Source organism: Triturus cristatus, chromosome 1_1, assembly GCF_964204655.1.
Source record: "Triturus cristatus chromosome 1_1, aTriCri1.1, whole genome shotgun sequence".
Lineage (NCBI taxonomy): Eukaryota > Metazoa > Chordata > Amphibia > Caudata > Salamandridae > Triturus > Triturus cristatus.
In genome coordinates, this window is record NC_140579.1 from 1,253,732,491 (window position 1) to 1,253,746,993 (window position 14,503).

Genomic DNA, 14,503 nt, shown 5'->3' on the forward strand with positions numbered 1-14,503 from the left:
TGTGGTTTTCACTAGAAAATGTTCTAAGTGTCCGATTTTGAAACGTACAAATATTCCTCTAAAATCAGCCGAACTACGAATTCCGATGTACTCACCTGTAATCAGGAGAGAACCCAGTGCAGCATCGTTTAGCCCAGCACTGACCCTGAAAAGTAATTCTAAGCGTACTTACCAGTAACTTGTATTTCGTTCCATATGAATCCATTGTGTGGTTTTCACCAGAAAATGTTCTAAGTGTCCAATTTTGAAATGTACAAAAAATCCTCTAAAATCAGCCGAACTACGAATTCCGATTTACTCACCTGTAATCAGGAGAGAACACGGTGCTGCATCTTTTAGCCCAGCACTGACCCTGAAAAGTAATTCTAAGCGTACTTACCAGTAACTTGTATTTCCTTCCATAGGAATCCATTGTGTGGTTTTCACCAGAAAATGTTCTAAGTGTCCAATTTTGAAATGTACAAATATACCTCTAAAATCAGCCGAACTACGAATTCCGATTTACTCACCTGTAATCAGGAGAGAACACGGTGCTGCATCTTTAAGCCCAGCACTGACACTGAAAAGTAATTCTAAGCGTACTTACCAGTAACTTGTATTTCCTTCCATAGGAATCCATTGTGTGGTTTTCACCAGAAAAGTTTCTAAGTGTCCAATTTTGAAACGTACAAATATTCCTCTAAAATCAGTCGAACTACGAATTCTGATTTACTCACCTGTAATCAGGGGAGAACCCAGTGCTGCATCTTTTAGCCCAGCACTGACCCTGAAAAATAATTCTAAGCGTACTTACCAGTAACTTGTATTTCCTTCCATAGGAATCCATTGTGTGGTTTTCACCAGAAAAGTTTCTAAGTGTCCAATTTTGAAACGTACAAATATTCCTCTAAAATCAGCCGAACTACGAATTCCGATTTACTCACCTGTAATCAGGGGAGAACCCAGTGCTGCATCTTTTAGCCCAGCACTGACCCTGAAAAGTAATTCTAAGCGTACTTACCAGTGACTTGTATTTCCTTCCATAGGAATCCACTTTTTGGTTTTCATCAGAAAAGTTTCTAAGTGTCCAATTTTGAAACGTACAAATATTCCTCTAAAATCAGCCGAAATACGAATTCCGATTTACTCACCTGTAATCAGGAGAGAGCCCAGTGTTGCATCTTTTAGCCCAGCACTGACCCTGAAAAGTAATTCTAAGCGTACTTACCAGTAACTTGTATTTCCTTCCATAGGAATCCACTGTGTGGTTTTCACTAGAAAATGTTCTAAGTGTCCAATTTTGAAACGTACAAATATTCTTCTAAAATCAGCCGAACTATGAATTCCGATGTACTCACCTGTAATCAGGAGAGAACCCAGTGCAGCATCTTTTAGCCCAGCACTGACCCTGAAAAGTAATTCTAAGCGTACTTACCAGTAACTTGTATTTCGTTCCATATGAATCAATTGTGTGGTTTTCACCAGAAAATGTTCTAAGTGTCCAATTTTGAAATGTACAAATATTCCTCTAAAATCAGCCGAACTACGAATTCCGATTTACTCACCTGTAATCAGGAGAGAACACGGTGCTGCATCTTTTAGCCCAGCACTGACACTGAAAAGTAATTCTAAGCGTACTTACCAGTAACTTGTATTTCCTTCCATAGGAATCCACTGTGTGGTTTTCACCAGAAAATGTTCTAAGTGTCCAATTTTGAAACGTAGAAATATTCCTCTAAAATCAGCCGAACTACGAATTCCGATTTACTCACCTGTAATCAGGAGAGAACACGGTGCTACATCTTTTAGCCCAGCACTGACCATGAAAATTAATTCTAAGCGTACTTACCAGTAACTTGTATTTCCTTCCATAGGAATCCATTGTGTGGTTTTCACCAGAAAATGTTCTAAGTGTCCAATTTTGAAACGTACAAATATTCCTCTAAAATCAGTCGAACTACGAATTCTGATTTACTCACCTGTAATCAGGGGAGAACCCAGTGCTGCATCTTTTAGCCCAGCACTGACCCTGAAAAATAATTCTAAGCGTACTTACCAGTAACTTGTATTTCCTTTCATAGGAATCCACTGTGTGGTTTTCATCAGAAAATGTTCTGTGTCCAATTTTGAAACGTACAAATATTCCTCTTAAATCAGCCGAACTACGAATTCCGATTTACTCACCTGTAATCAGGAGAGAACCCAGTGCTGCATCTTTTAGCCCAGCACTGACCCTGAAAAGTAATTCTAAGCGTACTTACCAGTGACTTGTATTTCCTTCCATAGGAATCCACTTTTTGGTTTTCATCAGAAAAGTTTCTAAGTGTCCAATTTTGAAACGTACAAATATTCCTCTAAAATCAGCCGAACTACGAATTCCGATTTACTCACCTGTAATCAGGAGAGAACCCAGTGCTGCATCTTTTAGCCCAGCACTGACCCTGAAAAGTAATTTTAAGCGTACTTACCAGTAACTTGTATTTCCTTCTATAGGAATCCACTGTGTGGTTTTCACCAGAAAATGTTCTGTGTCCAATTTTGAAACGTACAAATATTCCTCTAAAATCAGCCGAACTACGAATTCCGATTTACTCACCTGTTATTAGGAGAGAACCCAGGGCTGCATCTTTTAGCCCAGCACTGACCCTGAAAAGAATTCTATGCGTACTTACCAGTAACTTGTATTTCCTTGCATAGGAATCCATTGTGTTGTTTTCACCAGAAAAATATCTAAGTGTCCATTTTTGAAACGTACCAATATTCCTCTAAAATCAACCGAACTACGAATTCTGATTTACTCAACTGTTATCAGGAGAGAACCCAGGGCTGCATCTTTTAACAAAGCACTAACCCTGAAAAGTAATTCTAAGCGTACATACCAGTAACTTGTATTTCCTTCCATAGGAATCCACTGTGTGGTTTTCACCAGAAAATGTTCTAAGTGTCCAATTTTGAAACGTAGAAATATTCCTCTAAAATCAGCCGAACTACGAATTCCGATTTACTCACCTGTAATCAGGAGAGAACACGGTGCTACATCTTTTAGCCCAGCACTGACCATGAAAATTAATTCTAAGCGTACTTACCAGTAACTTGTATTTCCTTCCATAGGAATCCATTGTGTGGTTTTCACCAGAAAATGTGCTAAGTGTCCAATTTTGAAACGTACAAATATTCCTCTAAAATCAGTCGAACTACGAATTCCGATTTACTCACCTGTAATCAGGAGAGAACCCAGTGCTGCATCTTTTAGCCCAGCACTGACCCTGAAAAATAATTCTAAGCGTACTTACCAGTAACTTGTATTTCCTTTCATAGGAATCCACTGTGTGGTTTTCATCAGAAAATGTTCTGTGTCCAATTTTTGAAATGTACAAATATTTCTCTAAAATCAGCCGAACTACGAATTTTGATTTGCTCACCTGTTATCAGGAGAGAACCCAGGGCTGCATCTTTTAGCCCAGCACTAACCCTGAAAAGTAATTCTAAGCGTACTTACCAGTAACTTGTATTTCCTTCCATAGGAATCCATTGTGTGGTTTTCACCAGAAAAATATCTGTGTCAATTTTTGAAACGTACAAATAATCCTCTAAAATCAACTGAACTACGAGTTCCGATTTACTCACCTGTTATCAGGAGAGAACCCAGTGCTGCATCTTTTAGCCCAGCACTGACCATGAAAAGTAATTCTAAGCATACTTACCAGTAACTTGTATTTCCTTCCATAGGAATCCATTGACTGGTTTTCAGCAGAAAAGTTTCTAAGTGTCTAATTTTGAAAGGTACAAATATTCCTCTAAAATCAGCCGAACTACGAATTCCGATTTACTCACCTGTAATCAGGAGAGTACCCAGTGCTGCATCTTTTAGCCCAGCACTGACCCTGAAAATCATTTCTAAGCGTACTTACCAGTAACGTGTATTTCTTTCCATAGTAATCCATTGTGTGGTTTTCACCAGAAATATATCTAAGTGTCCACTTTTTGAAATGTACAAATATTCCTCTAAAATCAGCAGAACTATGAATTCCGATTTACTCACCTGTTATCAGGAGAGAACCCAGTGCGGCATCTTTTAGCCCAGCACTGACCCTGAAAATTAATTCTAAGCGTACCTAGCAGTAACTTGTATTTCTTTCCATAGGAATCCATTGTGTGGTTTTCACCAGAAAAGTTTCTAAGTGTCCAATTTTGAAACATACAAATATTCCTCTAAAATCAGCCGAACTACGAATTCCGATTTACTCACCTGTAATCAGGAGAGAACCCAGTGTTGCATCTTTTAGCCCAGCACTGACCCTGAAATGTAATTCTAAGCGTACTTACCAGTAACTTGTATTTACTTCCATAGGAATCCACTGTGTGGTTTTCACTAGAAAATGTTCTAAGTGTCCAATTTTGAAACGTACAAATATTCCTCTAAAATCAGTCGAACTACGAATTCTGATTTACTCACCTGTAATCAGGGGAGAACCCAGTGCTGCATCTTTTAGCCCAGCACTGACCCTGAAAAATAATTCTAAGCGTACTTACCAGTAACTTGTATTTCCTTCCATAGGAATCCATTGTGTGGTTTTCACCAGAAAAGTTTCTAAGTGTCCAATTTTGAAACGTACAAATATTCCTCTAAAATCAGCCGAACTACGAATTCCGATTTACTAACCTGTAATCAGGAGAGAACCCAGTGTTCCATCTTTTAGCCCAGCACTGACCCTGAAAAGTAATTCTAAGCGTACTTACCAGTAACTTGTATTTCCTTCCATAGGAATCCACTGTGTGGTTTTCACTAGAAAATGTTCTAAGTGTCCGATTTTGAAACGTACAAATATTCCTCTAAAATCAGCCGAACTACGAATTCCGATGTACTCACCTGTAATCAGGAGAGAACCCAGTGCAGCATCGTTTAGCCCAGCACTGACCCTGAAAAGTAATTCTAAGCGTACTTACCAGTAACTTGTATTTCGTTCCATATGAATCCATTGTGTGGTTTTCACCAGAAAATGTTCTAAGTGTCCAATTTTGAAATGTACAAAAAATCCTCTAAAATCAGCCGAACTACGAATTCCGATTTACTCACCTGTAATCAGGAGAGAACACGGTGCTGCATCTTTTAGCCCAGCACTGACCCTGAAAAGTAATTCTAAGCGTACTTACCAGTAACTTGTATTTCCTTCCATAGGAATCCATTGTGTGGTTTTCACCAGAAAATGTTCTAAGTGTCCAATTTTGAAATGTACAAATATACCTCTAAAATCAGCCGAACTACGAATTCCGATTTACTCACCTGTAATCAGGAGAGAACACGGTGCTGCATCTTTAAGCCCAGCACTGACACTGAAAAGTAATTCTAAGCGTACTTACCAGTAACTTGTATTTCCTTCCATAGGAATCCATTGTGTGGTTTTCACCAGAAAAGTTTCTAAGTGTCCAATTTTGAAACGTACAAATATTCCTCTAAAATCAGTCGAACTACGAATTCTGATTTACTCACCTGTAATCAGGGGAGAACCCAGTGCTGCATCTTTTAGCCCAGCACTGACCCTGAAAAATAATTCTAAGCGTACTTACCAGTAACTTGTATTTCCTTCCATAGGAATCCATTGTGTGGTTTTCACCAGAAAAGTTTCTAAGTGTCCAATTTTTAAACGTACAAATATTCCTCTAAAATCAGCCGAACTACGAATTCCGATTTACTCACCTGTAATCAGGGGAGAACCCAGTGCTGCATCTTTTAGCCCAGCACTGACCCTGAAAAGTAATTCTAAGCGTACTTACCAGTGACTTGTATTTCCTTCCATAGGAATCCACTTTTTGGTTTTCATCAGAAAAGTTTCTAAGTGTCCAATTTTGAAACGTACAAATATTCCTCTAAAATCAGCCGAACTACGAATTCCGATTTACTCACCTGTAATCAGGAGAGAGCCCAGTGTTGCATCTTTTAGCCCAGCACTGACCCTGAAAAGTAATTCTAAGCGTACTTACCAGTAACTTGTATTTCCTTCCATAGGAATCCACTGTGTGGTTTTCACTAGAAAATGTTCTAAGTGTCCAATTTTGAAACGTACAAATATTCTTCTAAAATCAGCCGAACTATGAATTCCGATGTACTCACCTGTAATCAGGAGAGAACCCAGTGCAGCATCTTTTAGCCCAGCACTGACCCTGAAAAGTAATTCTAAGCGTACTTACCAGTAACTTGTATTTCGTTCCATATGAATCAATTGTGTGGTTTTCACCAGAAAATGTTCTAAGTGTCCAATTTTGAAATGTACAAATATTCCTCTAAAATCAGCCGAACTACGAATTCCGATTTACTCACCTGTAATCAGGAGAGAACACGGTGCTGCATCTTTTAGCCCAGCACTGACACTGAAAAGTAATTCTAAGCGTACTTACCAGTAACTTGTATTTCCTTCCATAGGAATCCACTGTGTGGTTTTCACCAGAAAATGTTCTAAGTGTCCAATTTTGAAACGTAGAAATATTCCTCTAAAATCAGCCGAACTACGAATTCCAATTTACTCACCTGTAATCAGGAGAGAACACGGTGCTACATCTTTTAGCCCAGCACTGACCATGAAAATTAATTCTAAGCGTACTTACCAGTAACTTGTATTTCCTTCCATAGGAATCCATTGTGTGGTTTTCACCAGAAAATGTTCTAAGTGTCCAATTTTGAAACGTACAAATATTCCTCTAAAATCAGTCGAACTACGAATTCTGATTTACTCACCTGTAATCAGGGGAGAACCCAGTGCTGCATCTTTTAGCCCAGCACTGACCCTGAAAAATAATTCTAAGCGTACTTACCAGTAACTTGTATTTCCTTTCATAGGAATCCACTGTGTGGTTTTCATCAGAAAATGTTCTGTGTCCAATTTTCAAACGTACAAATATTCCTCTTAAATCAGCCGAACTACGAATTCCGATTTACTCACCTGTAATCAGGAGAGAACCCAGTGCTGCATCTTTTAGCCCAGCACTGACCCTGAAAAGTAATTCTAAGCGTACTTACCAGTGACTTGTATTTCCTTCCATAGGAATCCACTTTTTGGTTTTCATCAGAAAAGTTTCTAAGTGTCCAATTTTGAAACGTACAAATATTCCTCTAAAATCAGCCGAACTACGAATTCCGATTTACTCACCTGTAATCAGGAGAGAACCCAGTGCTGCATCTTTTAGCCCAGCACTGACCCTGAAAAGTAATTTTAAGCGTACTTACCAGTAACTTGTATTTCCTTCTATAGGAATCCACTGTGTGGTTTTCACCAGAAAATGTTCTGTGTCCAATTTTGAAACGTACAAATATTCCTCTAAAATCAGCCGAACTACGAATTCCGATTTACTCACCTGTTATTAGGAGAGAACCCAGGGCTGCATCTTTTAGCCCAGCACTGACCCTGAAAAGTAATTCTATGCGTACTTACCAGCAACTTGTATTTCCTTGCATAGGAATCCATTGTGTTGTTTTCACCAGAAAAATATCTAAGTGTCCATTTTTGAAACGTACCAATATTCCTCTAAAATCAACCGAACTACGAATTCTGATTTACTCAACTGTTATCAGGAGAGAACCCAGGGCTGCATCTTTTAACAAAGCACTAACCCTGAAAAGTAATTCTAAGCGTACATACCAGTAACTTGTATTTCCTTCCATAGGAATCCACTGTGTGGTTTTCACCAGAAAATGTTCTAAGTGTCCAATTTTGAAACGTAGAAATATTCCTCTAAAATCAGCCGAACTACGAATTCCGATTTACTCACCTGTAATCAGGAGAGAACACGGTGCTACATCTTTTAGCCCAGCACTGACCATGAAAATTAATTCTAAGCGTACTTACCAGTAACTTGTATTTCCTTCCATAGGAATCCATTGTGTGGTTTTCACCAGAAAATGTTCTAAGTGTCCAATTTTGAAACGTACAAATATTCCTCTAAAATCAGTCGAACTACGAATTCCGATTTACTCACCTGTAATCAGGAGAGAACCCAGTGCTGCATCTTTTAGCCCAGCACTGACCCTGAAAAATAATTCTAAGCGTACTTACCAGTAACTTGTATTTCCTTTCATAGGAATCCACTGTGTGGTTTTCATCAGAAAATGTTCTGTGTCCAATTTTTGAAATGTACAAATATTTCTCTAAAATCAGCCGAACTACGAATTTTGATTTGCTCACCTGTTATCAGGAGAGAACCCAGGGCTGCATCTTTTAGCCCTGCACTAACCCTGAAAAGTAATTCTAAGCGTACTTACCAGTAACTTGTATTTCCTTCCATAGGAATCCATTGTGTGGTTTTCACCAGAAAAATATCTGTGTCAATTTTTGAAACGTACAAATAATCCTCTAAAATCAACTGAACTACGAGTTCCGATTTACTCACCTGTTATCAGGAGAGAACCCAGTGCTGCATCTTTTAGCCCAGCACTGACCCTGAAAAGTAATTCTAAGCATACTTACCAGTAACTTGTATTTCCTTCCATAGGAATCCATTGACTGGTTTTCAGCAGAAAAGTTTCTAAGTGTCTAATTTTGAAAGGTACAAATATTCCTCTAAAATCAGCCGAACTACGAATTCCGATTTACTCACCTGTAATCAGGAGAGTACCCAGTGCTGCATCTTTTAGCCCAGCACTGACCCTGAAAATCATTTCTAAGCGTACTTACCAGTAACGTGTATTTCTTTCCATAGTAATCCATTGTGTGGTTTTCACCAGAAATATATCTAAGTGTCCACTTTTTGAAATGTACAAATATTCCTCTAAAATCAGCAGAACTATGAATTCCGATTTACTCACCTGTTATCAGGAGAGAACCCACTGCGGCATCTTTTAGCCCAGCACTGACCCTGAAAATTAATTCTAAGCGTACCTAGCAGTAACTTGTATTTCTTTCCATAGGAATCCATTGTGTGGTTTTCACCAGAAAAGTTTCTAAGTGTCCAATTTTGAAACATACAAATATTCCTCTAAAATCAGCCGAACTACGAATTCCGATTTACTCACCTGTAATCAGGAGAGAACCCAGTGTTGCATCTTTTAGCCCAGCACTGACCCTGAAATGTAATTCTAAGCGTACTTACCAGTAACTTGTATTTCCTTCCATAGGAATCCACTGTGTGGTTTTCACTAGAAAATGTTCTAAGTGTCCAATTTTGAAACGTACAAATATTCCTCTAAAATCAATCGAACTACGAATTCTGATTTACTCACCTGTAATCAGGGGAGAACCCAGTGCTGCATCTTTTAGCCCAGCACTGACCCTGAAAAATAATTCTAAGCGTACTTACCAGTAACTTGTATTTCCTTCCATAGGAATCCATTGTGTGGTTTTCACCAGAAAAGTTTCTAAGTGTCCAATTTTGAAACGTACAAATATTCCTCTAAAATCAGCCGAACTACGAATTCCGATTTACTCACATGTAATCAGGCGAGAACCCAGTGCTGCATCTTTTAGCCCAGCACTGACCCTGAAAAATAATTCTAAGCGTACTTACCAGTAACTTGTATTTCCTTTCATAGGAATCCACTGTGTGGTTTTCATCAGAAAATGTTCTGTGTCCAATTTTGAAACGTACAAATATTCCTCTTAAATCAGCCGAACTACGCATTCCGATTTACTCACCTGTAATCAGGAGAGAACCCAGTGCTGCATCTTTTAGCCCAGCACTGACCCTGAAAAGTAATTCTAAGCGTACTTACCAGTGACTTGTATTTCCTTCCATAGGAATCCACTTTTTGGTTTTCATCAGAAAAGTTTCTAAGTGTCCAATTTTGAAACGTACAAATATTCCTCTAAAATCAGCCGAACTACGAATTCCGATTTACTCACCTGTAATCAGGAGAGAACCCAGTGCTGCATCTTTTAGCCCAGCACTGACCCTGAAAAGTAATTTTAAGCGTACTTACCAGTAACTTGTATTTCCTTCTATAGGAATCCACTGTGTGGTTTTCACCAGAAAATGTTCTGTGTCCAATTTTGAAACGTACAAATATTCCTCTAAAATCAGCCGAACTACGAATTCCGATTTACTCACCTGTTATTAGGAGAGAACCCAGGGCTGCATCTTTTAGCCCAGCACTGACCCTGAAAAGTATTTCTATGCGTACTTACCAGTAACTTGTATTTCCTTGCATAGGAATCCATTGTGTCGTTTTCACCAGAAAAATATCTAAGTGTCCATTTTTGAAACGTACCAATATTCCTCTAAAATCAACCGAACTACGAATTCTGATTTACTCAACTGTTATCAGGAGAGAACCCAGGGCTGCATCTTTTAACAAAGCACTAACCCTGAAAAGTAATTCTAAGCATACATACCAGTAACTTGTATTTCCTTCCATAGGAATCCACTGTGTGGTTTTCACCAGAAAATGTTCTAAGTGTCCAATTTTGAAACGTAGAAATATTCCTCTAAAATCAGCCGAACTACGAATTCCGATTTACTCACCTGTAATCAGGAGAGAACACGGTGCTACATCTTTTAGCCCAGCACTGACCATGAAAATTAATTCTAAGCGTACTTACCAGTAACTTGTATTTCCTTCCATAGGAATCCATTGTGTGGTTTTCACCAGAAAATGTTCTAAGTGTCCAATTTTGAAACGTACAAATATTCCTCTAAAATCAGTCGAACTACGAATTCCGATTTACTCACCTGTAATCAGGAGAGAACCCAGTGCTGCATCTTTTAGTCCAGCACTGACCCTGAAAAATAATTCTAAGCGTACTTACCAGTAACTTGTATTTCCTTTCATAGGAATCCACTGTGTGGTTTTCATCAGAAAATGTTCTGTGTCCAATTTTTGAAATGTACAAATATTTCTCTAAAATCAGCCGAACTACGAATTTCGATTTGCTCACCTGTTATCAGGAGAGAACCCAGGGCTGCATCTTTTAGCCCAGCACTAACCCTGAAAAGTAATTCTAAGCGTACTTACCAGTAACTTGTATTTCCTTCCATAGGAATCCATTGTGTGGTTTTCACCAGAAAAATATCTGTGTCAATTTTTGAAACGTACAAATAATCCTCTAAAATCAACTGAACTACGAGTTCCGATTTACTCACCTGTTATCAGGAGAGAACCCAGTGCTGCATCTTTTAGCCCAGCACTGACCCTGAAAAGTAATTCTAAGCATACTTACCAGTAACTTGTATTTCCTTCCATAGGAATCCATTGACTGGTTTTCAGCAGAAAAGTTTCTAAGTGTCCAATTTTGAAAGGTACAAATATTCCCCTAAAATCAGCCGAACTACGAATTCCGATTTACTCACCTGTAATCAGGAGAGTACCCAGTGCTGCATCTTTTAGCCCAGCACTGACCCTGAAAATCATTTCTAAGCGTACTTACCAGTAACGTGTATTTCTTTCCATAGTAATCCATTGTGTGGTTTTCACCAGAAATATATCTAAGTGTCCACTTTTTGAAATGTACAAATATTCCTCTAAAATCAGCAGAACTATGAATTCTGATTTACTCACCTGTTATCAGGAGAGAACCCAGTGCGGCATCTTTTAGCCCAGCACTGACCCTGAAAATTAATACTAAGCGTTCCTAGCAGTAACTTGTATTTCTTTCCATAGGAATCCATTGTGTGGTTTTCACCAGAAAAGTTTCTAAGTGTCCAATTTTGAAACATACAAATATTCCTCTAAAATCAGCCGAACTACGAATTCCGATTTACTCACCTGTAATCAGGAGAGAACCCAGTGTTGCATCTTTTAGCCCAGCACTGACCCTGAAATGTAATTCTAAGCGTACTTACCAGTAACTTGTATTTACTTCCATAGGAATCCACTGTGTGGTTTTCACTAGAAAATGTTCTAAGTGTCCAATTTTGAAACGTACAAATATTCCTCTAAAATCAGTCGAACTACGAATTCTGATTTACTCACCTGTAATCAGGGGAGAACCCAGTGCTGCATCTTTTAGCCCAGCACTGACCCTGAAATATAATTCTAAGCGTACTTACCAGTAACTTGTATTTCCTTCCATAGGAATCCATTGTGTGGTTTTCACCAGAAAAGTTTCTAAGTGTCCAATTTTGAAACGTACAAATATTCCTCTAAAATCAGCCGAACTACGAATTCCGATTTACTAACCTGTAATCAGGAGAGAACCCAGTGTTGCATCTTTTAGCCCAGCACTGACCCTGAAAAGTAATTATAAGCGTACTTACCAGTAACTTGTATTTCCTTCCATAGGAATCCACTGTGTGGTTTTCACTAGAAAATGTTCTAAGTGTCCGATTTTGAAACGTACAAATATTCCTCTAAAATCAGCCGAACTACGAATTCCGATTTACTCACCTGTAATCAGGAGAGAACACGGTGCTGCATCTTTTAGCCCAGCACTGACCCTGAAAAGTAATTCTAAGCGTACTTACCAGTAACTTGTATTTCCTTCCATAGGAATCCATTGTGTGGTTTTCCCCCAGAAAATGTTCTAAGTGTCCAATTTTGAAATGTACAAATATACCTCTAAAATCAGCCGAACTACGAATTCCGATTTACTCACCTGTAATCAGGAGAGAACACGGTGCTGCATCTTTAAGCCCAGCACTGACACTGAAAAGTAATTCTAAGCGTACTTACCAGTAACTTGTATTTCCTTCCATAGGAATCCATTGTGTGGTTTTCACCAGAAAAGTTTCTAAGTGTCCAATTTTGAAACGTACAAATATTCCTCTAAAATCAGTCGAACTACGAATTCTGATTTACTCACCTGTAATCAGGGGAGAACCCAGTGCTGCATCTTTTAGCCCAGCACTGACCCTGAAAAATAATTCTAAGCGTACTTACCAGTGACTTGTATTTCCTTCCATAGGAATCCACTTTTTGGTTTTCATCAGAAAAGTTTCTAAGTGTCCAATTTTGAAACGTACAAATATTCCTCTAAAATCAGCCGAACTACGAATTCCGATTTACTCACCTGTAATCAGGAGAGAGCCCAGTGTTCCATCTTTTAGCCCAGCACTGACCCTGAAAAGTAATTCTAAGCGTACTTACCAGTAACTTGTATTTCCTTCCATAGGAATCCACTGTGTGGTTTTCACTAGAAAATGTTCTAAGTGTCCAATTTTGAAACGTACAAATATTCTTCTAAAATCAGCCGAACTATGAATTCCGATGTACTCACCTGTAATCAGGAGAGAACCCAGTGCAGCATCTTTTAGCCCAGCACTGACCCTGAAAAGTAATTCTAAGCGTACTTACCAGTAACTTGTATTTCGTTCCATATGAATCAATTGTGTGGTTTTCACCAGAAAATGTTCTAAGTGTCCAATTTTGAAATGTACAAATATTCCTCTAAAATCAGCCGAACTACGAATTCCGATTTACTCACCTGTAATCAGGAGAGAACACGGTGCTGCATCTTTTAGCCCAGCACTGACACTGAAAACTAATTCTAAGCGTACTTACCAGTAACTTGTATTTCCTTCCATAGGAATCCACTGTGTGGTTTTCACCAGAAAATGTTCTAAGTGTCCAATTTTGAAACGTAGAAATATTCCTCTAAAATCAGCCGAACTACGAATTCCGATTTACTCACCTGTAATCAGGAGAGAACACGGTGCTACATCTTTTAGCCCAGCACTGACCATGAAAATTAATTCGAAGCGTACTTACCAGTAACTTGTATTTCCTTCCATAGGAATCCATTGTGTGGTTTTCACCAGAAAATGTTCTAAGTGTCCAATTTTGAAACGTACAAATATTCCTCTAAAATCAGTCGAACTACGAATTCTGATTTACTCACCTGTAATCAGGGGAGAACCCAGTGCTGCATCTTTTAGCCCAGCACTGACCCTGAAAAATAATTCTAAGCGTACTTACCAGTAACTTGTATTTCCTTTCATAGGAATCCACTGTGTGGTTTTCATCAGAAAATGTTCTGTGTCCAATTTTGAAACGTACAAATATTCCTCTTAAATCAGCCGAACTACGAATTCCGATTTACTCACCTGTAATCAGGAGAGAACCCAGTGCTGCATCTTTTAGCCCAGCACTGACCCTGAAAAGTAATTCTAAGCGTACTTACCAGTGACTTGTATTTCCTTCCATAGGAATCCACTTTTTGGTTTTCATCAGAAAAGTTTCTAAGTGTCCAATTTTGAAACGTACAAATATTCCTCTAAAATCAGCCGAACTACGAATTCCGATTTACTCACCTGTAATCAGGAGAGAACCCAGTGCTGCATCTTTTAGCCCAGCACTGACCCTGAAAAGTAATTTTAAGCGTACTTACCAGTAACTTGTATTTCCTTCTATAGGAATCCACTGTGTGGTTTTCACCAGAAAATGTTCTGTGTCCAATTTTGAAACGTACAAATATTCCTCTAAAATCAGCCGAACTACGAATTCCGATTTACTCACCTGTTATTAGGAGAGAACCCAGGGCTGCATCTTTTAGCCCAGCACTGACCCTGAAAAGTAATTCTATGCGTACTTACCAGTAAATTGTATTTCCTTGCATAGGAATCCATTGTGTTGTTTTCACCAGAAAAATATCTAAGTGTCCAT